The 25,808-nt window shown below is 45.7% G+C and overlaps 1 long non-coding RNA gene across 3 annotated transcripts in view; it reads left to right on the forward strand.

The window, feature by feature from the left end:
- The window catches only part of LOC105493596 (uncharacterized), a 122,606-nt gene extending 107,382 nt beyond the window's left edge, over window positions 1–15,224 (forward strand). For 2 of the 3 annotated variants that reach the window (XR_011611071.1, XR_011611069.1), the window contains 2 exons: window positions 4,227–4,994; window positions 7,913–15,224. This is a non-coding gene — a long non-coding RNA (uncharacterized lncRNA). The remainder of the gene's footprint in view (window positions 1–4,226; window positions 4,995–7,912) is intronic. The other variant, XR_011611070.1, reaches the window with a different exon arrangement.
- Window positions 15,225–25,808: the final 10,584 nt, after the last annotated feature.

Consider the following 25,808-nt stretch of genomic DNA (forward strand, 5'->3'; position numbering starts at 1 on the left):
GCTACTTGACGCACCTGTGAGAGATTTAGGAAGCTGAAGTGAGAGAGAAACGTCCTTCCCGAGCCCTCTACTGGCTTCCCCTGGTCAGGAAGGTTGGAATTTTCCTGCAACACGTTCCAGTGTTTATTCTTCAGATTTCCATGTAACAAGGAACAGTCATGACATTGGCAACTCTTTGAAGTCACTCTCTCATTCCTGGACCATGGTTTTAGGGTCCAGTCTCCAGTTTCCTGGTGTGCAGGGGCTGCTCAGCAGTGATGAGCATGGATCCAGGGGTGGCTCAGAGGAGCACGCTGTGGATGATGAGACCTCTACTGCTCTAGAAATCATTCCCAGGGCCCCAGCTTAGAACCAGCACTTGCAGCCTTTCTAGTAATTTTGTGAATACCCGGTTCCTTGCACAAAATCCTTTTGTGCTTAAAATACCTTGAAAGGTTTCTGTTCCCTGCACTAAATCTTGCCTGGTATATTGATATTTTTCCTCATCTCTTTTCTTGATGTTCACAGGTTTTTTATCTTTGTGCAAATTATGTGTGATAGCAAGATTTGGAACAGGTGAGAGGAATGCTTTTCTTTTTTAAAATAGGAGTAAGATGATTACGAAAGGGGTAGTGAGAAGTTACGAACAGCTCAATGGAAACCTGTTGCATGGCAGGTCAGTTCTAGGAAAAAAAATGTGTCAGATGTGGAAATTGATTCCCTTAAATGTGCAGCCATGCCCACTATCTCTTTGGAAAGTCTTCATGTACCTTTAGATATATCCTAACTTGGAGATTTGATGCTCTTTTTAAAAATTTGCAGAAACCCTTACAGGAAAACCAAGACACTCAACTGTCAGTCAATAACCTTTCAGTGTGTATTGGTGAATTAGTGCAGTCTCAGAGGAACAAATGGCTTTAATTTTGATTTGGGGGGTTGGAGTGGGGCAGGGAGTGAGGGTAGAGTTTGATTTATGCAGAGGGAGTCTAGGGAAGCCCCCGAGCAACTAGTGGGAGGAAGGAAGCTTTTATTAGAACTATATTTGACTAATTAATCAGTGTACCACAATATTTAATGTCCATCTAGTGCCTGGGACATACTAGCACTCAGTTGGTATTTGTTCATTGAATGCATGAACGTTTCCAAAGATTGGGGGAGGCATTAAATAATGAGAGGCCAACACTGCCCATTTCAAAACCACCTTCAGAAGACACTTAGTGAGTGACAGACCACGGTAGTGGAAATAAAGGCTTTGGGGCCCTAAGGTCTAGCCCCAGCCTAGCTTACAAGCAGTGCTGCACTGAGGAGTTGCTTAACCTCACCAAAGTTCTTTTCTTTCAATACAGAAAAAAAAAATGCTAGGGTATTCGATTTATGGAATTGTTGTGAAGAGTAAATGAAACAATGTAGGTGGAAGAAATACTTAGTACATTCAGAGGCACAATATATACACAGTAATATAATTTTGTTAAAAAATGTGAATCTTAGTGTGTGCATTTTATTTTTAAAATGTATATGTTATTCAAAGATAGTAGAATATGTTGGTGTGTAACTGTTCAAATAGAGTTTTATTTTTATAGGAAGAGCAAAATTGAGGTAGAACAAGCACAAGTGGGCTAAAGCAAGAGCAAGGATTGAGGTTAGACAGCAAACAAATTCTTAGCAAGGATATTATAGAGCCTGGGGCAGGTGGCAGAGAGGCCTGCTGGCTTTACTTCCAGGGGCCAGGGGTCCTGTCATGGTGCCGGGAATTGAACTGCTCAGAGGACTCCTTACTGTTCATCTACCCTCAGGCTTCTTGCATGAGAGGTTTGGCTATTTCTCTGCTAGGGGCTGGAGCCAGTTTCCTGGTCCTGAATTTTCTCTTCCATTGTGTCTGTCATTCTAACACGTTGCACGCACTTGCTCCATGACAATCAGTATAAACTATTTAATGTTTGAGCAGGGTGGACACTGGAGCCATTTACAAATGCTTGATGGTTTTCCAAATTTATGTCATTTTTTGGGTCACTTTCTCTGTTTTATCCAGAAAGCCACCTAGGCTCTGTCTGGCCAGTGTTTGGACAGTGGAGGCAGGGTGGCTGCCCCTAAATTCTGCACATCCCTTGGCCCACCCAACGAAAGAGAGACAGACGGACAGATGGAGAGGCAGGCATGCAGGCACATAGGTGTCTGTCATTTCTACTTATTTGCATCCTTAAAAAGTGACTGAGAGCAATGTTAAAATTAGATTCTACTAAAGGCAGTTGGAGTTGAGGAAATTAGTTGAATGCTTCCTCGGTAATTGTCGGTGAGGATATGAAGGGTGTGCTGTACCTGAAAAAGCAGATAATAAACAACTCGGGAAGCCAGAAATAAACACCCAGCTCTGTGTTTTCTTCTTTCTCTCAGAGGCTCCTTTGCAAGCCCGTGTTTTTCTTTTTTCCTACTTCATTTCATTGTTTCCTGAGGACAGAAGCAAAGTTGACCACTGATATCCAATAACCCATGACAGAAGGGAGTTCTTGGCTAGGAACAGATTTCATTATATTTACTGAGTGTCCAAGGCTCTGAGCTCAGCTTGCAGAGCCAGATGTGGGTCCTGACCCTTTAGGTACAAAGTAGACATGGTAGATATGCACATAAATAACTGTAATTCAAGACAGAAAGTGATCCAGGAGGGAAAACCAAAATGCAATCGGAGTGCAGAGGAGAAAGCCATCAGAGAAAGCTCCTTCTGGAGGTGTCCTCCTAACCGGACCTGGAACAGTGGGGAGAGTTTGGACATTACAGTTTTGAATATAACGCAGTATGAACTAATCAGTGATTCAGTTTAGATGGTTTCTAGAAGCACGAAATTGAAATAAGGCTAGAATGAAAGAGGAAACTGAGGCATGGGGGCCTTGAATGTGGGCAGCGGGGAGCTGTTGAAGTCTTCTGAATATGAGTGACAGGTTTAGAACTGGGCTTCAGGAAGGATTATATAATGGTAGTGTTCTGGGATGGCTGGAAGCAGAAGAGATAAGAGGCGAGGAGAATAGAGGTGATAACATTGAAATGGGCAGTGGCATGGGCCAGAGGACAGGGCATCCCATCTAAGAGCTAGGCAGAGAGTCTTGGCAGCTACCGGGATGTTGGGCAACCTACAGCAGCCAGAGGATCCTGACAGCCCAAGGAATAACATGACCACCACTTGGCCGATTCTCCAAGCATTGTATGATGTTGTGTTCTGTTTCAGGGACGTGGTCATCTCAACATGCACCACTCAAAATGAAGATCCCACATGCATTGTCTCACCTCCAGTTGCTGCACTGACTGTATCTCCAACCATCTGCCCTGCCCCAGCCTCTATCACCAATATAGATACTTTATAATTCCATCTCTAAACGTGATGACAGTTGAGTGGAAATACTTGACAGCCCCAGAGGATGAGGCTTTCAATTCTGGTTCTGGAGTTCTCTGGGGAAAGGCATGCAAAATCTATGCAACAGTGTGGCAGCGGAGGGGAGGATTAGAAAGCCAGGCTCGCCCCCATGAAGGCAGAACCTGAGGGTGGGGCTTGTGTCTGCTGTAGCGTTTCCCTTCCCTTCCACCCCTCCCTAAAGAGTTGTTCATGATGTTGTGCTCACAGAAACCACTGCTCACCGCTGTTGGGCTTCAGCAGATGATAAAGTGACAGGAAGATTATACCACGTTCTCCAAAAAGGCCCCCTGGGGAGGCTGTTGAGCGAGGGTGATTGATTCGGTTAGATTGTGATGTGTTATTTAGGCAGAAGACAGGGAAGCTGGGAGAGTGGAGGAAAACAGAAAACGAAGGCAGAAAAAATAGTAAAGAGAGAAGAGCCCATTTTCACCACGTAGACGTGGGCTCTGGTTGTTCTAGATTGGGGTTCACTTGCCCATGACTGGAAGAGAGGGCAGGGACCCTGGTCAATCAGCAGCCCCCAAGATACCTGGAAGACCAGGAGCGCGAGCAATGGTATCGTTCTGGGAGGTTCCAATGCAAGAAACTGTGGACACTGCTGTCCTGAAAGGGTTAATGCACTTAATTAAGAGGGTGGTGCTCCAGATTCAAATGAGGAGAAATCAACTGTGCTGAACAAGAAGCTGGACTAAAGGGCCAAAAGCCTGGGCCAGGAAAGCAAGTTCCTGGTACAGGCAGCACCTGCAGAGTGGAAAAGAGCGGGAGGGAGGAGGGAATCGAGTGCTTCCGGCAGTGCTGGCTAAATGGTGAAAGGCGCAATGGACCTTCTTCCTCTTACCCTCAGCAAGAACTTCAGGAACTGCTCCAGCTGAGATCAGGAGTGGAGAGAGAGAGACAGAGAGGAAGGGAAGGAGGAAGATGGAGCATAACTATGCTAATAAAAAGGGAGACCTGAAAAGGTAAGGGGCAGGTGAACATGGGTGCTCACTTGGAGCAGCCCCAGGTTAGGGTTTTATTAGGGCCTTTCCTTTGCCTCCTAGCCTACACTTTGGAGATATTGTTTGGAAAGAAGATGGCTTATGTAGAAATCTCGTTCAGAGAAGAGTTGGGGACAGCAAGTGCCATGTCCCTTCCCCATGGTGGATCTGAACCAGAGACTGTGGCTTAAGCTCCTCGGGGGAGAGACTTAGAAAGGAAAGAAAGAAAAATAAAATTGCTTCACAGAGATAAAGCAAGATTCTGAGAGAGATGTGAGGAAGCCCCTGGGAACACATTGGTAGAGCCCTTGCCGAACACCCAGATATGCCTTGCGGCAAGGACTGGGTTGGAGTGATGGCAGAGGACAGGACCAAATGGTCTCCTGTTGCAGTAGTGAGTTTGCTTTTTATGTCTCCTCTAGATTCTTAAATTTTCTTTTTAACAGTGTCAGCTCCTGGAGTCTCTCTGGGTGAGACAATGATAACAATGTCACTTTGTAAGGAGGACCCTTTGCTACTGCAGACCTGCTCCAGGGTAATGGTGACAACAGAGGATAGACAGAGACCTGGAAGGATCTGAGGTTAAACTCATAGCCTGGGGAGAGCATGAACTCCCCTGCAAAGAAAAGATGGAGGTGCGTGGGTGTGGGAGGTGTATGTGTGTGTGTATTGGGGAGGGGAGGAGGGGTGAGAGAATGTGTTGAGTGAGAGAAATGGAGGAAATAAGTCAGGAGAGCCAGAACAGTCTGGAGATTTTTGGGAAAAGAGTTGGAAAACAGGGATGAGAGAAGCTTCACATACTTCTGCCACTACCCACATACGCCATTATGCAAAGAGAAAGAAGCCATTGCTTCTTTAAAACACTTGAGTAGCATCTGCCAGAAAATTCCTACCATAAATATATATCTGTTATGGCTACGGATGTGAATGACTTCCCCTGGGTTGTGCAGTGCACAACCTCCATAGCCGTACACTGCACCTCTGCTACTGGATGTTGTAGGAATTTGTGGAGACGGACTAGTAAACAGGGCTTTTAGAATGGTTTTTCTGTGTGATGTGATATACGTTCCCCTTTGCCATCTCTTCAAGAACCTTTAGGGAAAAAATTACACTGCTTTTTCAAAGCTTTTGGAGTTAGATTTGTTTTTCTTTTTTAATGTGTCACTGTATGAAACCAAGCCTTAGGGCTGAAGCAGTATGGCTGAGATATATTTAGATGACACTCATTTGCCCACACAGAAAAGAGTCTGCATAGGGTGTGCCCTCGAAGACTGACGACCGCTTCGTCTCAGTGTTACAATAATCAGTCTCTAAAGCCCAGGGATCCTCTTCTGTCGGGAGGCCACCAGGCAAGGGAGTGCTTCAGGGTCTGTCCTCCAGGATCTCTTGTCCATAGTTTCAATGTCAGAAGCTAAATCACAGAGAACATAAATCATGATGAGCTGAGCTTCTGAGGCAAAGTCGGGGAGCTGCTTCAAACCCAGGCTGTCAATACAGGGGGGTAGAGAATCTGAATTACACAGGCAAAGTGAGTGTGGGAGAGTCTCAGATCCAGAAAGCTGCAAACCAGGAGTAACCAGGCAGGTGGGCAGGGGGTGGCTTGCATTCTGGAGCTGTCGGCTGGTGCCTGCAGCAGTCTTTGGAGCAGTCCCAGCATGGGCACGTGTGGGCTGTGCAGGGACAAACAGGCAGAGGAGAGTGGCAGGGCTGTGTGTGGCCCCCTCACTCCTGCTGAGACCTGCTTTCTGCCAGGGAACTCCTCGGGTGGTTGCAGGGGGCAGGCTGGCTAGAAACACTTCGGGAGCAGATGTCTCGGGGAAAGGCAGCATTTCTCAAAGTCGGTTGGATGTCTGCCAGCCTGCCTCCTGGCCCATGTCACAGCCCCCTAGGCTCTGTGACCTTTCACCCTTGGCCCCCAGTTCCCCTGCATGAGGCCAGGGAGAGGGGGGAGCCAGGGAAGGGGTCAGAGCTATGAATCTTACCAGCTGGCCAGGAGGGATTATCACCGCATAATAAATCCAGGGCCAGGCGTGTTTATGAGGCTCTCGGAAGCTGCAGGAACAATATCATTTAGAAAACATTTATGCTCACGAGGCGAAGGCAATCCCACCCCCTTCCCTTATTTATGAGGCATGTTGGGTAATTAAGTGAGAGCTGGGAAGGGAGGTGGTTGGGAGAAGATCACCCCTAAATAATCCTGCCTGGTGAAGCCACCATCTGGGCTGTTGTGCAGCAAGGATGGCCCCATATGGTTGGATAGTTTATGAGCAGTGCACTGATCCAGGGACTAAGGAAGAAATACTTAACAAATATAAGTAGACTCACACAGATGTGGTCTGAGCTCCGGGAGGGCAGGGACCACATCTTATTCGTTGTTATAACCCTGGAACCGATCACGGTGTCTGGCATATGATACTTGCTTGATGTACATTGTTGAATAAATTCATTCATCCATTCATTGGAGAACAATTTGACGGGTGTCTATATGTGCCAGATTCTTCACTTGATACGCTCTGCTTTGAAACAATGAACAAGACAGACACAGCTGCTGCCTTCGTGCAGCTTATAATTTACCAATGGAATCAAACATCAAAGAAATAATAACTCAAACATATATTTCACTGTGGTGGATTCACCTTTCCCCACCCACAGCAATTAAGGAAAAAGGGGGAAAATGAATGAATTAAGAGTAATTGAGCATAATGCCTTTCAAAGCCAACCTTAACATAAGGTTGCTTAATAACTAAGTCAAGGTCAAAACAAAGGCACTCTTTCAGCATAAAAAGATTGAAAAGTTATGTTGGCAGGAAGCCTATCCCTCATGGGTAGACCTGGCGAAAGCCTTTAGCTAGTTAACTTAGTCTCTGATGTGTTCACGTGTTGGTTTGTTTTATGATATTTCTCCATGAGCAAGAAAAGGACATCCAGAAAAGGGAGGTGGAGGTGGAAGCAAGCTGCCACCAGAGCCTTTAACTGGCTGGATGTTCTCTCTGCAATCCTCTACTTCAGGACTCAAAACTTCCTCCTCATTCCCATCCTGTCACTTGCAGCAGAAACTATTGCCTTGGTACTGGCCAGAGACCTGAAGGTTCCTGAACTCAAGATGGGGCATTGCCTTTGAGACGCTGAAGCCATGTAACTGAGTAGGCTAGTCTTTTGGTTTTCAGAATGTGAGCCATATAACCAGGATAATGCATTAGTCATGGTCCACTGAGCTAATACAAAAGTGCTCAAGTACATTTCAAAATATATTTCTCTATATCTAAAGATAATTTGAGTCTGTGGGCACCCATTAAACCTATAAAGCGTGCACCCACTGCCAGTGCGATTGACCTATTGGAAAGATGTGTACTTGGGAGCATAGGCATGCATCTTTGCAAGTGTGGAGGTGTGTTGGTTATCACGAGTGAGGACCGGTGAGTGGGGCTCAGAGCCTGGGTCCTACCTGAGTGACTGGGAGACTGTGGTAGTGTGCCTTCAAGGTGGCATCCATCAATGCTTCCTTCCCTGTGTGCACCTCCAGAGCTGAAGTTGACGCTTCCTCTCCCCTTAGACATGGCTGGACTTACCAAAGTGCTTGATAAGTCCAGAATGCGGCTGTGTGACTTCGGGGATTCAGAGGCTCCGTCACAGAAGTTGCAGCTTCCCCACGTGCCTCTTCATCTGTTTGCTTTTGAACATTTCCTCATGGGCACCAGCCTTGAGGGCCATACTGTAAGAAGCTGAAGCCACTGGAGAGGTCCCTGAAGAAGTGCAGAGACAGAGAGAAGTAGAGGACCCAGGAGGCACCGGAAGCAGGTGTGAGGAGCCATCTTGTAAGTGGATCCTGCCCCACATGACACTGTGAGAATCAGAGATGAACGGCCCAGCCAATTTCTTTCCAAATTCCTAAACCACACAATTGTGAGCTACATAAAATTGTTGTTTTAAGTCACTATGTTTTAGGATAATTTCTTTTGCAGCAAGGGATAACCGGAAAGAGACCCATAAAGCTCAAAGCTCAAACCCCACTGGGCTCCTGACCCATCTGAACACTGAGCGGGCTCTGAGCAGACTCGCTTGGCCTAAGGCTCCTCTATTGAGAAGCAGCTGTTTTAGCAGAGCCCTTCCCAATTGTGGAAGAACAGAGGCCAACTCCTCCCACTCACAACCCCCTGGCCCTGGCTACTGCTGCCCCTCTGAGCTCACCACAAGGCCTCCATTCCCTGAGCTCAGTTACCAGCTGGCTTGGAGCCCCCCGGCCTGGCCTGGCCTGGAACCTGGGTGCCTCCAGCCTTTGCTGCTAGAGTGGGCCCTGCGGGAGGGTAAGAGGTCCTGTGAGGACAGGATGCCAGGCTCAGTGCCAGCTGCAAGGACACGGCTGGGGAGGCAGAGAGAGTCAAGGGGATGATGGACTGACCATCTCAGCAGGCAGGGGCCCGGGAAGGTAGGGGGATCAAAAAGCACTCAGTAGGTACGGCTCCAGAGAAAAGTGTTTCATGCCATTAAGTAATTCCAAATTGGGCTTTATAAGTGAAGTAGAGTCTATCTTTAAGACTTAAAAAAGACATTTACCACCTATCTCTGCTTAGTGCTTTACTTATGCTAGTAGGCTTCCATTTCATGCACAAATGAATTATGCAGGGAATGCCATAGCTTAGTTTCAGCAAGCAAACAGTGGCCGAGCTTGTGCCTTCCTATTACTCTAGTGTCAGTGCACAAAAGGATGTTGGATGCAGTTCTGGCAGATTAGCAAATTAGCTCTGCTGCTATTACCTCAAGTGTTGCCAAACTGTCAGGGAGATTCTAAAACCCCAGGATTCAGAGGTGACAGCGGGGGAGCAGGCTGCTTTCTGAGCCATCCCGGCTTCCCTGACTCCTCTTAAGTTCCCAGGGAACCTTTTGCTCTCTGGGGACATAAGACGTCACTATCTGAAAGTCCGTGGTCCCTCCCTTGGCAGCAGTCCCCAACTGAGGGCTGTTTCACAGTATCTGAGTAGCAGTCGATCAGCTAGATGTGGGGCAGGTCCCAGCAGAACCTGTGATTTCTTAGGGAACTGCTTTATATTCCCAGAACCCAGGAGCACATGTTCACCTTTCCAAAAGGGACAGTTTTAGAAGCACAGGCTTAGGTCTTTGTCTCCACTCCTGACTGACCAACTTGTCATCCTCAGATTTTAGGTAACACTGGAGGCTAAAAAAGCTGTAGGACCTTTTACCCGTCTTATTCAACCATTCCCCTAGTTCCTGGCTTATCTTACTAACTCTGGCTTTAGAGGAAGGCAGAGTATGCAGGAGCTTTATGACCTGATCTTAGTGGCTCCAAATAGCCCCTCTTCTAGGCTTGCCATACCATCTGAAATTCCCTCATGTGAGAATGTGCTTTCTGGATGAAGGTTTGCATCTTCAGGAATCTTCTGTTAAATTTCAGATAACCCAATCATGATTTTGTATGAATCCTTGGTAGTCACAAGCATTCCAGGCCTTAGCAGTTGGGCCTTTCACACACATACAGCTCCATAAAAACAGCATCACTCAGGTGTTTCCCTGATTGACAGCAGCATCCACGCTGCTCTCTCTGCCTCTCCAGCTTTGCCCACTGCTTCCCACACCGTATTGAGTATTTCTGCCTTCTGATCCCATGCTGTCACTTCCCTGTTGAAGGTTTTTTCTCACAGCTCTGATTGATCCTTCGCATTCTTTCTCAATCACAGCCCAGAATGTTTGCCCAGTCACCCTGCTCGAGATTACCCTGGTTAAATACCTGGCTGGTTACCTGGGATTGTATACTCCTAAATGCTTCTCATCGTTGCCTGGCAGGGGAGCCAGTACCTCAGGGTTGATTAGCAGGGCTCTCAGGGGTGGAAGGGGAACCCTGGGAAAGGCCTTGCTGAGCAACAAGCCCTGCCAAAACTGAAGATGGAGAACCCCAAAGCCAATCTAGTTCTCCATCAAGATGTTTATAATCCTGGCTCGCAGCCGTTGGCTGCTGTGTGTTAGTGAACCCTAGGATAGTCACTGAATTACAGAGGTTGACAACTAGAAGGGACCTTTCTCTTGCAAGGCTGAGAGGTGAAGCACTTTGACCAAGATCTCAACGTCGGTGAGTGGCCAAGCTGAACTTGGCCATCAGTGCCCCTGCTGCTGCCCCTCTTCTCTGTTACTCTAAGGCTGCTGGTCTTTCAGGACAGCATTATTTCCAGGGAGTAATTCATGTGGACAATAGCCCATGCTGGCTCTTTATACAACAATGACTGTACAGAAAGATAGTGACCTGGGCTGCCTGTACAGATGACACTCAGATGACAGAGGGAGCTGGACTCTACCAACAGGTATAAATTAGTTTACCTAAGGGTGGGGACGGGAAAAGCTTTTGATTAATTGATTCCCGTATTCTCCGTGTGATTGCTACCTTGCTCAGAATAGCCCATGAAGCATTTCCTGCCAGGCCACCCTGGGAACCTGAGTTGGATCATAGGCATTTATTCATCTATCTAATGAACATTTTGGGGTGCCAGCAGTGTGCCCAGCTCAGTACTAGGTATTGAAAATCCAACAGTGAACAAGACAGACGAGACGCTTGTACTCAGAAGCCTTTCAGTCTAATGAAGGATACAGATAAATCATTTATTACACAGATCAGTGAGTGCTATGATATGGAGAAGTGCAGAGTATTATGAAAGGGTGAAACCAGGATACTTAGGAAAATGAAAGGGAGTTCTATTAATGATTACATCAGGACAACAGGTGCAAACTAGGACTGTCCTGGGCAAACTGGGACACCTGGTCACCCTAGTTATAGAAATAGAGAGGAAGGAAAAAATCAGGAAGGGAGGGGAAATCAAAGAAGACTTCTTGGAAGACGAGACTTACAAGCTGATTTGCAATAACTTTCTTATGATGAGAATTCCCACAATACATATTGATAAGAAAAGTTACATATATATATGAGGTTCAGAATTTAGCTCTATTTATTTTACCTATTGACCACGCAACTGATTTTAATTTATCCTATGTCTCTTCCTTCTCCCAGGCAACTCACACCCACAATTAGATGATCTCTCAATAACCTTTCTCCATGTTCATCTTTCAGGAAGCAAAGCCATTTCCAGTAAGTACCAGGCACAAGCCTCAGTTGCAGAAGCAGCCCCTGACTCTATAGGATGCTTAAAATTTCCTCCCTCTATCCAAGATCAGGAGTTTTCAGAACAAAACCTCTTTTCCAAGTACCAGACAATGTCAATTTTTCCACCCGCTCAATGAAGTTGATGCCCTTGGTTGAATCAATGCTTTCCTATAAGTTTTTTCTAATGTGACTTCTCACCTCTTTTCCTCTCTTCTTTCTTGTCTGGCCTTTGTGTCTCTTGTCTCTAAGGCATGTCCCAGATGTTTTTCCACTGTTGTTCTATTACCTGTCACTCATGTTGTGACCCGTTGCCATATTAGTATTCTCCAAGCCCACACTGGCATCATTCATCCATGAGATATCTTCATCCATAGCAAAAAGGAAGAAAACCAAAATACAGGTACCAGGGGAGAGAAAGGACCCATTCACTGCAATGCCCTGCTGGGTTTTAAACAGAATTATTGATCAATTAAGTCCCTGAAGAGGAAACATTGGCTGTGGAGCTGCTGGTTATGGCTATGAGGTAATAAAGAATTGAAATGAGAGTCCTCTGAGATGCCACATAAGATAGGGTCTGGTGGAGAAAGCCAGTGGCCAGTTGATGTGATGAGAAGATAATTACGACAGCCAAGAGCTCTCGATGTCTTGTGTAAACTCAGCCTGGGCCATAATGCCTTGTCCTTCTGGACTGCTTTGATCTGAGGAGGTCAAGGAGGCTTCTGAGAGCACTAAAGTAAAGTCTGAAATAAGCAACTTTAACTATCACAACTGTCTCTCTCAAACCAAGCGGATTTTTAATTTGCTATTTGTAATTAGTCTTGCCCTAATGATTGGCTTTATACATAAGTGAGGTGGGTTCCCATAGCATTTCATGGTAACTGCCTTCATACAATTGAAATTAAGAACAAGTAGATAATCAAGTATTAGCGAAGTAGGATTTGTTCTAAGGGATAGCTTTTCAGCTCAGCCACTTCATCGAGGGTATGTGCGGGGATAGATGGGAAGGAGAGAAGACAGAGGTGGTGGAATTCATTCAAAAGGAGATAAAGAAAACCACTATAGAGGAAAGGGCTTTTGAATAGAATGGGAAGTCTTCCATACACATCATTAAACCCAGAAGGTAGGCAGTATCCTAACCAATACCTTGGGAGATCCCAGAAGCCCTCCCACCACCAACAAAGACATGACAAGCAAAAAAGGTTTCTCAGAGGCTTTCACATTTGGGAGTTGTCCCCTTTGAGGATTCAGTGGTGTGAGGGGTCTGTATCCTAACAATTACGGGTGAAAATTGAAGATGACAGAGGAAAGTGATATGATTGATGGATTCTATTTGGTCAAAGCAAGTGTGTTAGGTACATTCAATATTGAGCAGTTGCAGACAGACACTGAGAAATCCCCAATCTGCTATCATTCCTGATGCCCAAAAGAGGCCTTTCTGGTGGATGCCAGACTGGGGCACAACAGACTCTGTGTCAGAATTAGAGGAAAAGGAAGAGGCTCCAAGTCAGGCCAGATCGCAGACCATGCCCAGCCTCTCCTCTTCCCTCCCTGCCATCCTTAGAAAGAGGGATTGGAGTTAGCACAGCCCTAGAGGGCCATTATAGCCGAATATTCTTTGTAATTGGCTGTATTGAAGCTTTGTGTCTGTGCACAGTTTATCCTCAAATGTGAATTCAGTTTTTCTCAACTAATCCTTTTGAGTGTCCTACTAAAATCCTATTTATAAATTATAAAGAGAAAGTGCCCCAATGGAATACACCAGGTTTTTATTTCACTTGCAAGGTAGTGTCCAACAGAAACTACTCCCATGAGAAGGAGCCCCACCTTACAAGGACACCTCCCACATTTATGGCAAATGCAATTTACCTTTGGTTCTGTGTCAGAAGCTCTAATGCTTTTTAAATGACCACCATGAAGTAGGATTAAGACGAGGAACAACTGGCAGTGGCGTGACAGCACTGGGGTGGGGGTCGGTGTAACGTGAGCCTCCGAGGCTGGGTGTCTCCAGCTGGCATAGGGACACAGCAGGAACAGGCTGTTGGTCCCTAAGCCAACATCTGTGTCAAACTCTGGGGTCAAACAGGGTGATTGTGGCCTAAAATATGAAGAATTTAAAGCCATTCATACCATCATTTCTGGTTTATTATCCAGGCTTGTATTTTCTGTGGAAGGGTTGATGGCTTTGGTTTATGAGAACCAATTAATGCATGACAGATTCCTGGAACACTATTCTAATTCTCACTCTTGTCTCTTCTCTTCCCTACCATCCATCTCTCTCTCTCTGTCTCTCACATGTGTATGTGTGCGTGTGCACACACACACGCCACAAATTTTATGTCTCTTTCCCTAACAATTGGAACATTATGGACGAGAAAATGGGTGTTTGAAGCAGGAACATAGCAGGATGGAGAGGATGGGGTCCACAGGCTACTTGAGCCATTCATCACATGTCACAACCAAAAGACACCTTGGAAACCATCTAGCTGGGTAGTCTTCTCACAGCAGAGGAAACTGAGGCCCAAAGATGAAAGTCAGTAACATGGGTAGTCTATGACTTTCCTGTCAAACATACAAACAAACCCAAAACTGATGGTAAACCCCTGCAGTGCTCGCCTAAAACTGTGCTCAGGCGACATCCTTTGTACCTATGCTCTACGTATCTGAAGAAGACTACGACATTCACTGTGGATTCATCCTAAGCCATGGTTTTCCTTAAAGGACAAGGGGAAAGGATGAGACCAGTCATTGATCCTAGGGTTAACTTTCCAAAGTACTTCACTAAAGGTCATCTTGGCCCTTCACATGATTGAGGAGGAAAATGGGAATCTGAAGCTGTGATAGGATCTCAAGAGAATCCCACAGCCAGTTCTGGAAAGCCAGGCTGTAGCCAGGTCTCCTCATTCTTGAGCCCTTTATCTTTCTATTCCAGGCCCTCCTGCTCCACTGTCTGGGGGAACCTTCAGCTCTAGCCCAAGCTCCATTTTAGCTTCATGGTGATGAAACCAGAGTTCTTGCTTCAGGCCAGAGTGGCTCTTGAGAGGGAAGGAGAGGGGAATGGAGGAGTATGCGACTGAAGGCCCAGGCACCAAGCCCTGACCCCAAATCTCTCTTCCTTCTGCTTAACACAAACCCAAGCCACAGAAGAAAGCAATGATGAGGTCACTACATTCCTGATGGATACAGAGCGTCTTTGTCCCAGCCAGCCAGGGCTGTGGCTCCGGCTCCACTGACTCAGGCTGGCGGGATCAAGATGAACATTCTCTCCCAACTAGAAAATGAGCATTCTCAGAGTCTCAGGACACAGCCATGGAAGAGTACGAACATGCAGACCCACAGAGGCATTACACACACACACACACACACACACACACACACACACATCCCACAGCTGGATGGGAGCAAACACTGAAGAATAAACATGCCTGACACATAGCCCAACTTGATCTCCAGAAGGAAAAGATTCCAAAAGTGCTTGAATCCATGAAAAGCAATGTCTTAGGGTTTGGTAATTTCTGATTTCCTCAGTTTTCTTCACTGTAAAATGAGAATGACAATACTTACTTGGAATGATTGCTGTGAGAAGTAGAGAAAAATATAAAACCCCTAATTTAGTATCTGGACCAATACATTAATGTCTGTGCTATTATTATTTGTTGGGGCATCTTTCCAGCTCACAATCATTCCTCCTTTCTCTGATAATTTCCTTCCTATCCAGAAAGACAGATGCCCCCTCCACTCCAGAACCCCAATGGCCAACTCTATGGGAAAAGGGATGTCATCAGGAGGTATAGGACCTGAAATGGGACAGTTGGAGGCTCTTCTCCACAAATTTGGAAATGGGACTAAGAGAGAAATTAAGCTTGACAGGTCAAACACGAGGATTCTGGGCAGCCACGTTGTGTGGTATGGACTGGGAAGCAAGGAAAAGAGGTCTTAGAGAGACAAGCAGAGAGACACAGAGAGGGAAGACAGAGTGTGCTGGCAGCACCCACCTCCCTTCCTGGGCCCCAGCTGCATTTCTTTCGCTTTCTAAAGCTATCCTGCAGCCTTGCAATACGGTTCCCTTGTTTTCCCTAAGCTAGCCTGAGTTGATTCTGTTACTTGCAACCAATTTGTCCCCACTCGGAAATGATGACGATGATGAAGAAGATGACACCTCTGCAACAGTGATTATATGCCGATAAAGATATCTTTATTGGTATATAATTTAACACTGCATATCTGTGTGTCAGGTATATTTATTCTTCAGCGTTTGCTCCCACCCAGCTGTGGGGTGTGTGTGTGTGCATATGTGTGTGTGCGTGTGTGTGTGCATGTGCAAGATATCTTTGACCTCTGAACCCCTAAAACGTACAGATGTGGATGTGGCTTTGTGTCCCTTTTAAAAAGATAATGAGGCTGGGCGTGGTGGCTCAGGCCTATAATCTCAGCACTTTGGGAGGCCGAGGCGGGCAGATGACCTGAAGTCAGGAGTTCAAGACCAACCTGGTCAACATGGTGAAACCCCATCTCTACAAAAAGGAAAAAGAAAAAGCTGGGCATGATGGTGGGTGCCTATAATCCCAGCTACTTGGGAGGCTGAGGCAGGAGAATTGTTTGAACCTGGGAGGCAGAGGTTGCAGTGAGCCAAGATGGCGCCACTGCACTCTAGCCTGGGCGACAGAGACTCTGTCTCAAAAAAAAAAAAAGAAAGAAAAGAAAAGATAATGATACAGACAACCTCAGGGCAATCAGCAAACCTTTGCCTGGGTCACTGTCACTAAATATAAGGAAGGAGGTTGATTGGAGTGAGGACAAAGACAACTGTCTGATTCTCATCTTTCTGCTTCAAGTCTGCTTTAGAAGGTACCTGGCTTACTAAACACTGCAGAGTCTTTTGAGGCTCTATCATTTACCTTGGGAAAATAAACTTTCTGAGCTTCAGAAATGTTTAATAATACTATCGTTGTGACCAGTTGTGTGAAAAACCCCAGACACACAGTTGAGTACTCTATGGGTGGTAGCTATGATTACTAAGCTTCTCCCACTTTGTGACCAACACCCACGGAACTTCCTAGTACCCATTTCCAGGGTTCCTTTTATACTTACTGTTCCCAAATGTAAGGGGAAGAGCCCTTTTAAGTAGAAGGGTAAGGGGAATTTTCTTTCCCTGTGGCTGGTGTAATGCAACCCTGGGGTGAGACTGTTGATAGAGAAACCGCAGCCTTCAGAAGCCCTGATTTGGCTCAGTCGAAACCATCCTTGGCCAGCACTCTCCTTCCTCTGTCTTTGGGCAGCCACATTTACTGGTAGTCGACATTTTACTAGGTACTCTGAGAAGATACAAAAACAAGCCAAAAATAGAATGCATGGTCCCTCCTACTCTCAAGAAGCTTGTAATGAGTGATATTTTTATAAACCAATATAAGCACCAGTTAATGTGGCACAAATGAAGTGTCTGCCCACTATAGAGGTGCTGGGGAGAGAGCTAAGCAGATTAACCACGTTCTGAACTCAGGTTTGAACGGATAAAAGAGCTCAGAATGATGAGAAGGAATTGGGAGGGATGAAACAAGAGTTCAGAATGAGTAACATTCTTCACATCAGTTATTCAAGAGAGGATACACATAGGCAAGGAGAAGCTCGGGACAGAGAGAGAGTGAGCGTATGGGGCTGGAGACAAAGATTCTCAAGTTATCTAAGGGTGGTTGGAGTCGTGTGAACAAATGAGCACCCTAACACAGAAGGTTTCAGCCTTGGTTGCACATTGGAACCGACTGGAGGGCTTTAAAAAGTACATATGAATGCTTGGTCATATCCACAGAGAATCTGATTTCACTTGTCTGGGGTGCTGCCTGAGAATGAGCATTTATCAAAGCTCCCCAGATGATTCCAATGAGCAGTCATAGCTGAGAACCGCTGCCCTCTCCAATGAAAGTGCGTGGGATAGGGGCAGGCAGCCTTCGTGCTTTTTCTCTGTGGATGTGAATGAGCTGTGTGTGGGAAGTTGGGAGGTTTGGAGCCAAGGATGAAGGAGATATTCCCATAGTGACCCATCCTCACTCTTCCCTAGAGTCTAAGTTCACTCCTACGAAGGACCTGAGCCGAGGCATCCCTCCAGCACCTTCTCTGTTGCCACACAGCTCGGACCCCCCAGGCTGACACCCATGCAGTTAATGCCCAAAGGAAAACTTTCAGTGCCTGTCGCCTGATAGACCATTCACTGTGAGAAAAGGGAGTTCAGCCCAGCTGAGTGGGCAGCACTAGCCTCTGCCGGCTATAAGGACAAAGAGACTGTTGGTAACTGTGGATCTCCAAAGTTCTGGCTACAATTTGAGCTCATTAATGCTGCTCCCTGGGACCAGTATCTTGGCCCATGGCGGAGGTGGGGAGGGCAATACAAGGAGAAGCAGGAAAAAGCACCATTTCCTTGCTTCAAGCAGAAAGGAGTTCTGGAAACCTCTCAGACTCTAATTTATTCCAAAAACTTTAATGAGCAATCCCAGTGAGCTGCAATCCTGGTATTTTGAGTCTACATCTCAACTCTGGTTAATCTATAACCGGTACCCGCTATGTGAGGTATCCTGTGCTACACATGAACTAATACAGGGCAAGTATAGAGAGCCCTCTGCACTTGTAGAAAGCACAATTTGAAGGGCCAATGGGTTCCTTTCTCTCAGTAACACCCCCACACGCACACAGCACTCAACAACGAAGCCCCTGTGGGCATTTTGTGCAACATGGCCCTGCCTTGCCCCCTTGGGCAGAGTTGACTGGATGAAGGATGAAGCCCTGAACCAAACTGGGCCAATCAGGGGATTTCCCTAGGAATTAGTGAGGAGAGCTTTACTCTCTCCATGTGACAGGTAACTCAGGAGCTACGGGGGCTGTGTTTCCTGCTGGGGGATGAAGCACAGGAACTTGATTCTCACGAATCGTCAAATTTTCCATCTGGTGTCAGTACCCACTGATGCCCTGACACTTCCCTGCCCTTGGGTTCTATTAATACGAGACATTTGTATAACCTTCTGTATAATAAGATATTATCCTTTAAAGATTTAAGCGGCCTTGAGTTCATTTCTGTTATTTGGAACTAGTAATAAGAAAAACTTACATTTGTATAGTGTTTCCTTATGTACCAGACACTGTTCTAAGTATTCTCTCCATATTGACTGATTAATTTTCACCATGCCCATATGCGTTAGGTGCTTTTATAATCTCCAACTTGTGGATAAGGAAGCTGAGGCACAGGGGGATGAAGTGAGTTGCCTAAGATTGCACAGACCGCATAGTATAAAATAATACAGACTCCGTGAATTAATATGCAGGTTGTGTTGGTCCATTTGCATTGCCATAAAGGAATATCTGAGACTGGATAATTTACAAAGAAAAAAGGTTTATTCGGCTCATGGTTCTGTAGGTTGTACAAGGAGCATGGCGTCAGCATCTGCTTCTGATGAGGCCTTGGGAAACTTACACTCATGGCGGAAGGGAAGGGGGAGCAGGTGTGTCACATGGCAAGAGAGGAAGCAAGAGAGAGAGGGGAAAGCTGCTACCCTCTTTTTAACAACCAGCTCCCGCAGGAACTCACTGATTACCATGGGGAGGGCATGAAGCCGTTCATGAGGGGTCTGGCCCCATGACCAAAACACCTCCTGCCAGGCCCCGCCTCCAACACTGGGGGTCACATTTCAACATGAGATTTAGAGGGGATGAAACAGCCGAGCCACATAAAAGGTTCTATTTACAACCTTGTTATGCAGACTCTGTCAAGAGGGCATTCAGTGCAGTTAGTATTAACACAAGACATGGGACAGTGTGCCCAAACACCCACAGTGTAGAAGGTGGCATGAGCAGTCTGAGTGGGCCAGGGAAGCTTTCTGCAGGAGGTGGGGTAGAGCTGGTCCTGCAGGGGCAGACCAGAATATAAAGCCTTTCCAGGAGGAGAGGACACCCAGCCAACCATGTTGGGGTGGAAGTGGCCTGGCATGGGCCAGAGTGGTGAAGAGCCTGGCCTGATTGGAACTGAGGCTATGACGGGGTCAGGTCCCATGCAGCTCTGGAGGTTTTGTGCTGGAGAGACACTTGATGGCTGTGACATTTGGGAACATCCTCCTATGCTGGGAGAGGATGGAGGAAGGGAGCCCAGTGAGAAGCTCTGGCAGCCTCTCAGGTAAGACCAGGACAGTCAAGTGTGGGGGCAGCAGGAAATGGAGAAGGCTCTCACCCCTGTTTCGGTTCCAATTTCCAGACATGCTCCGGTTTGCCTCAGAGGCTCAAAAACCATATTTTTGTTTCTTCTCTCTTTCTGCTTAAAGAACCTGCAGTTCAAAGTAGGGGAAAATCTAGTCTGCCTGTCAGTCATCAGTAGGTCATGTAATGGGGCTCACAGTGAGCACAGAACTGGACTGCGTTCCCTAGAGAGTTACAACAGCGAGAGAGGAGAGGCCTCTGCCCCAGCAAACAAGCCTGCTGGTGGATTCTCAAATGCACCCTGGATTGCATGGCTGCATCCCTGGCCTGTTTTCAGAAAAATAAATACTCATCTCTGAGAAATACAGACAGGGACAAAAACCCCATGATGCTTCAAAACCTTCTTCTGTGGTGTTTGCATAATGTGAACCTTCACGTGCTCAGGAGCCAGAAGATGGGAGGAGGAGGGAAAGATCCATGGCTGAGCCTCAAGCATGAAAGTAAAAAATGGATTTCAATAAAACATGATATAAAAACAAGAAATAACTGTAAATGGAATTGAAAGCAAATGACATAAAACTCCAGCACAAGGCTGCTCATTGCAATTCTGGAAACTTTACTTCTCGCAGCTGCACAGACATCAGTATTCAGGGCTTTTTTCTTTCCACTCCTGTGAATTTGTCACTTGTCGGGATGCGTGGCAGCTCTCTGGTTTCACGTAGCTCCTGCTTCCCTTCCAAACCTCGGGCCACTGAGGCTGGGTGAGTGTCCAGTCCTATCCTGAAGACAGGCATGATCTGGGTAAGATCAGAGGGGAGGTCAGGACCAAAGTTGAGGAAGGGACCCGCTTGCTCTTTTGTCTTTAACTTCCCGTCCCATCAATACAGAGTCCCAGCAGCCCCATGTGATTCCTCCCCAAGAGGCCTATTTCCCCATCAGCAAAACAGAAGCCATGGTCTCAGCCCAGAGAAGGTTCCTGAGGAGAGGGCAGGAGAGAGAGTGTCCCAGGAGACATTGGCTCCATGATCATCCAGTTGTCAGGGAGTCAGAGCAGGGTGAGGGCAGGTCAAGGGCATGTACTTAAGTGGCAGAAAGCTCATAGCATCACTGCAAATGCAGCATGGATCCCCTCTAACCAGAATGAGTTTTGCAGGGGAATATGAGAGCTAGAAGCCTTGGGACCTGACCATAAGTTTTCTTAATACAATCCTCAAGTCCTGGGTTAAACATCTTCATTTTCTGGAACATTCTGCTCTTCCCTGTCCAGGAAGTCAGTTAAGCCATGCCAAGTCCACCAGCTGCCTTCTTTTTGACTATCAGGGTTGAAGGAGGTTAGACCTGTAAAGTCTCCTCATACTCCCAGAGTCAATGGCATTGCAACTTTGAATTGTTAATACAAAACATTGCCTTCTGAAGTTACTGATAGTCAAGATTTCTATTTGTTGGGATCTGACATGTGTTATCATCTTTAACTCCCATCTTAAACTTAAGAGGTAGGCATTATCAGCCCCATTTTACATCTGAAGAAACTGAGGCTCAGGGAAGTTAGGGGAAATTATATGGTGAGGAGGTATAGTAGTTATAAGCATGGATTAAATTGGGAACCTGACTTTAAATCCCATCTCCGCTTCTTCAAGCAGCAAAATCTTAAGCAAGTGACTTACCCCCTTGTGAAGAATAGTGAGGTGGTGTCGCCAGTAAAGCACCTGGCACAAGATAAACAATAAGTGGTGGCTGGTGGTGGTGGTTGTTATTCTTACAGTAAGTGACTTGCCCAAGATTTAACAACCTCCATAAGGCTGAAGTGGGATTTAAACCCACCCTCTCCATCTCCAAAAGCTGTGTCCTTTCCATTCATTTACACCCTCTCCCAAGTGAGTGGTGCAATAAAATAATCATTTTGTGACCATCAATATTATGCTAAGTATTGGCTTGGGCACTTCTACACAAATGACGCCATTCAAAGCCTTCTCAACAACTATGAGGTAGGTCCCATTATTCTCCCTATTTATAGTTGTGGAGACTGAAGTAAAGCTTCCATACTACCCAGCTTTAGCTAGTAAGTGGCAGAGCCAGAATGTTGTCCATGAATTCTCTTAATTCTAAAGTCAAACTATTAACCTTTGCACATATCACCTTCCAAGCACAATATTTTTTGCCTCCGCACTCAACACTCTATTAAATTCTGGATATACTCAGAGGTGAAGTCATTAAGACTTTAATAATGCATGGGCTATTCCTGAGTGGAGTGGAAGCTGGTCTGAGGATAGAGACTCTGGTGGCTTTCTCAGATTCCCGCAGCTCTATGGGAACATCAGCATCTCAGAAGCCAGCCTCCTCCTCCAGTTCCCCAGCTCACTCAGCCTCTCCAGACAGGGATGATGGAGAAGCCTTTGCCCTTCAAAGCCCGGGCTCAAGGAAGTTTCCCCATCCCCTGGATGTGCAGGATCAGTGAGTGGCTTATTTCCCCAGTCTTCAAACCCCAATCCATGCTCATCTCAGCAGGAAAACAGCAGATCATGAGTCTTAATATGAGAAATTGCCCAGCTAGGAGTGTAGAGACAAGTGCTGGGCCAGTGCAGGGAAGAGGGGAGAAAATGAAGACCCGCCAGACAGGGAAGTGCCTTACCAGAATCCTGTGATTCCCCAAATAAAAGACATTGGGCATCTCAATATGTGGTTCAATAATACAATACAGATGGAAGTGCTCAGTTCCTCCTCCAGGCAAGGGCACTCCAGACAGGGGAATGGCTTCTCCCTGGGGGGAGGACAGAGTCACCTGTCATCAGCAACGTTTTGCTAAGAATCAAACCCTGCCCCCTCTGCTGACTCACTGAAGATGGTGACTAGCAGGTGCCTGGCCCAATAGTTTGACTTTAGAATTAGGAGACCCATCTCCAAGTTGGCGCTGCACCCAGGGGGCCAAGAAGATTCTCTAGGATGGCCAAGGTGTATTTCCTGCCAGGCTCGCCAAAGAGCCAGGTTTAGCACGCCAGACAGGCTTGGAAATGAGAAATGCAGCGCTGTGTCAAAAGAAGCGCTTTTGAAGTCTCTGCTTTCATCTCTCAGTGCTCCCCCAACCAGAAGTGACAGGGAGGGATAAAATGCAATTTATTCACCAGCCCAGGAGGCTCATTTCCAAACACAATAGCTGTGCCAGGCAGCGGGTTTTCCCTAGAAGAGACGAAAGGGGGTGGGGTGGGGGAAAGACCAAGAAAAAAGAAAAGCATCTGAGGAGAAGCAGGCCATTAGAGGGGGGCCTTGCAGGGTGACTGCTAGGCAGGTCCAGAGAGTATGGGCCACAAAGGAAGCCAAAGGCTCTCTATGTTGCCTGAGACACCTCTGCTCCGGGCCTAGCTGGGAAAAGAAGATGGCAGCCTCATGGGAGTGGCTCTAGTGTGATGTGAGCAATAAGACTACAGGTTAGAAATAAGGTCACAGGGGCTGGGACTTTAAAAGGAATCAGGCCTTAGGCAAAGTTGGGGCTCCCTCAGCAACTCCTCCAGACTTACAACAGTCCCTCTCCTTAGGGCAATTGTGGTAGTAGGTGAGTCTGGGCTACAGGGTGATACGGTTTCGCTCTCTGTCCCCACCCAAATCTCACCTTGTAGCTCCCATAATTCTCATGTGTTTCAGGAGGGACCCCGTGGGAGATGATTGAATTATGGGGGCGGGTCTTGCCTATGCTGTTCTTGTGATAGTGAATGGGTCTCAAGCGATCTGATGGTTTTAAAAATCAGAGCTTGCCTGCACAAGCTCTCTCTTTGCCTGCTGCCATCCATGTAAAAAGAGACTTACTCCTCCTAGCCTTCCACTATGATTGTGAGGCTTCCCCAGTCACGTGGAACTGTAAGTCCAATAAACCTCTTTCTTTTGCAAATTGCCCAGTCTTTATCAGCAGCATGAAAATGAACTAATAGGCTGGACGTGGTGGCTCACGCCTATAATCCCAGCACTTTGGGAGGTTGAGGCAGGTAGATCACCTGAGGTCAGGAGTTCTAGACCAGCCCAACCAACATGGCAAAAACCCATCTCTACTAAAAATACAAAAATTAGCTAGAGCATAGTGGTGCATGCCTGTAATCCCAGCTACTAGGGAGGCTGAAGCAGGAGAATCACTTGAACCTGGGAGGCAGAGGTTGCAGTGAGCTGAAATTGCACCATTGTACTTCAGCCTGTGTGGCAGGAGCAAAACTCCATCAAAAAAGGAAAGAAAGAAAGACAGAAAGAAAGAAGGAAAAGAAAGAAAGAAAGAAAGAAAGAAAGAAAGAAAGAAAGAAAGAAAGAAAGAAAGAAAGAAAGAAAGAAAGAAAGAAAGAAAGAGAAAGAAGGAAGGAAGGGAGGGAGGAAGGGAGGGAGGGAGGAAGGAAGGAAGGAGAAAGAAAGCAAAAAGAAAAGAGAAAGAAAGAAAGAAAGAAAGAAAGAAGAAGAAGAAAAGAAGAAAGAAAGAAGAAGAAGGAAGAAGAAGAAGAAGAGGGAGGGAAGGAGAAAGAAAGAAAAAAGAAAGAAAAGAAAAAGAAAGAAAGAAAGAAAGAAAGAAAGAAAGAAAGAAAGAAAGAAAGAAAGAAAGAAAGAAAAGAAAAAAAGAAAAATAAAGGAAAATGGACTAATACATAGAGACATGGGCTTCATTAGGCAATCCCCATGGGGCTGGGAGCTCCTTCTGGCTCTCAAGTCTGCAGGACCGTCACTTCCCCTCTCTGAGCTTCCCTCTGCTCCTTCACACAAAGGAGAAAGTAATACCTACTTCGTTCCATTGGTTTAGGACTAAAGAAAATAACACATGTGAGAAACTCCAAAGTGATGCCCAACATTCAAAAGGGATTCAAGACATTTCTTAGCTGTTTTCTCTTCCTAGAACACCATACCCCACCTTGCTCTCTGGGCAAACTTTGAATTGATGCTCCTGGTCTCCATTCTGGATTCGATATGCAGCCTTCCTGGCCTCTCCCAGACACTTGGGCAGGACTTCATCCATGTTACCACCACGTGTGCTAGAGCATCTACCACACTGGACAGGTGTATACTTACTGAAACCATCTTTTGGCCAAACACCAAATGTTAAAATCAATATTGGACCAGAGGCAAATATCACTATCATAAAAGGAACTTCCGGAATTTAGATATAAATCAGAAATGCTACCAACAATAATTATTATTGCCATTGTATCACTAAAAATTTTAGCTATTAAATTTCAGCAATTTGGCACTGTGGTTCAGAAGCAGTCAACCGTATGATCCTGCCCCTGTCACTGAACTTCTGATGGACACTTATTTTCAACAGAGGTTTGACGGAGAGCATTCAAGTTGTACCTCATTTATTGCCAATACATTTATTTCCTTCATACTCTTATTTTTTAATGTCTCGACAGAAGAAAGTTTCTTGTGGATATTATTGGACATGACTTATGAGGGTTTTTTCCATATGAAATCCTGAGATTGACACATTACTTTTAGTTCAAACTCCAAAATGTGAAGAATTTACAAATAGGAAGGACTCATAATCTAAATGAAATTTAAAAATGAAACACTAAATACAAATTTTAAAGGTCATTTTGTTGAATGTGATGAATGCTAAATCCCCAGACAATTTTACAAAAGAATTGTGATATAATCTAATATCTATATTCGACTTGTATTATTATTTAAATTTTTACAAACATTTCTTTGCTCAGAAAAGGATATCGAGTTCTTCCTAAAGTTATCGAGCCAACACACTTTCTATTTCTTTTTTCATATTAACTCTTTGAAAGTTCTGAATAATGTTTTGCACATAAAATTAACAGCTTTTGAAATAGGCATGAAGTATTACACCATTTTAATGTTGTGATAATAAATATATATTTATTCCTCAACTGATTGATAAAATGTCAACATATAAAGCTTATGGGAGATTTTTCCCCTTCACCTTTCCTATATTTGATAGCCTCCATACCCATATTTCAAAGGGAATGTTTAAATAAGAACAACCCTGAACGGAATAACTTGTTTGGATCACTGATACTGCTACACTGACTTTGTATGTTAGTAACTTATATGATCACTGTAGTTATGCAAAAATCTAAGGATGTCAGAAGCGAGGCTTAAGTGAGCATTGAAATTCCATCCTTCCAAAGGCCTATGCCTTGGCAGACCCACAAACCAGATTTTGGCCAGAGCTTGACTTCAGCGC

Source organism: Macaca nemestrina, chromosome 12, assembly GCF_043159975.1.
Source record: "Macaca nemestrina isolate mMacNem1 chromosome 12, mMacNem.hap1, whole genome shotgun sequence".
Taxonomy (NCBI): Eukaryota; Metazoa; Chordata; class Mammalia; order Primates; family Cercopithecidae; genus Macaca; species Macaca nemestrina.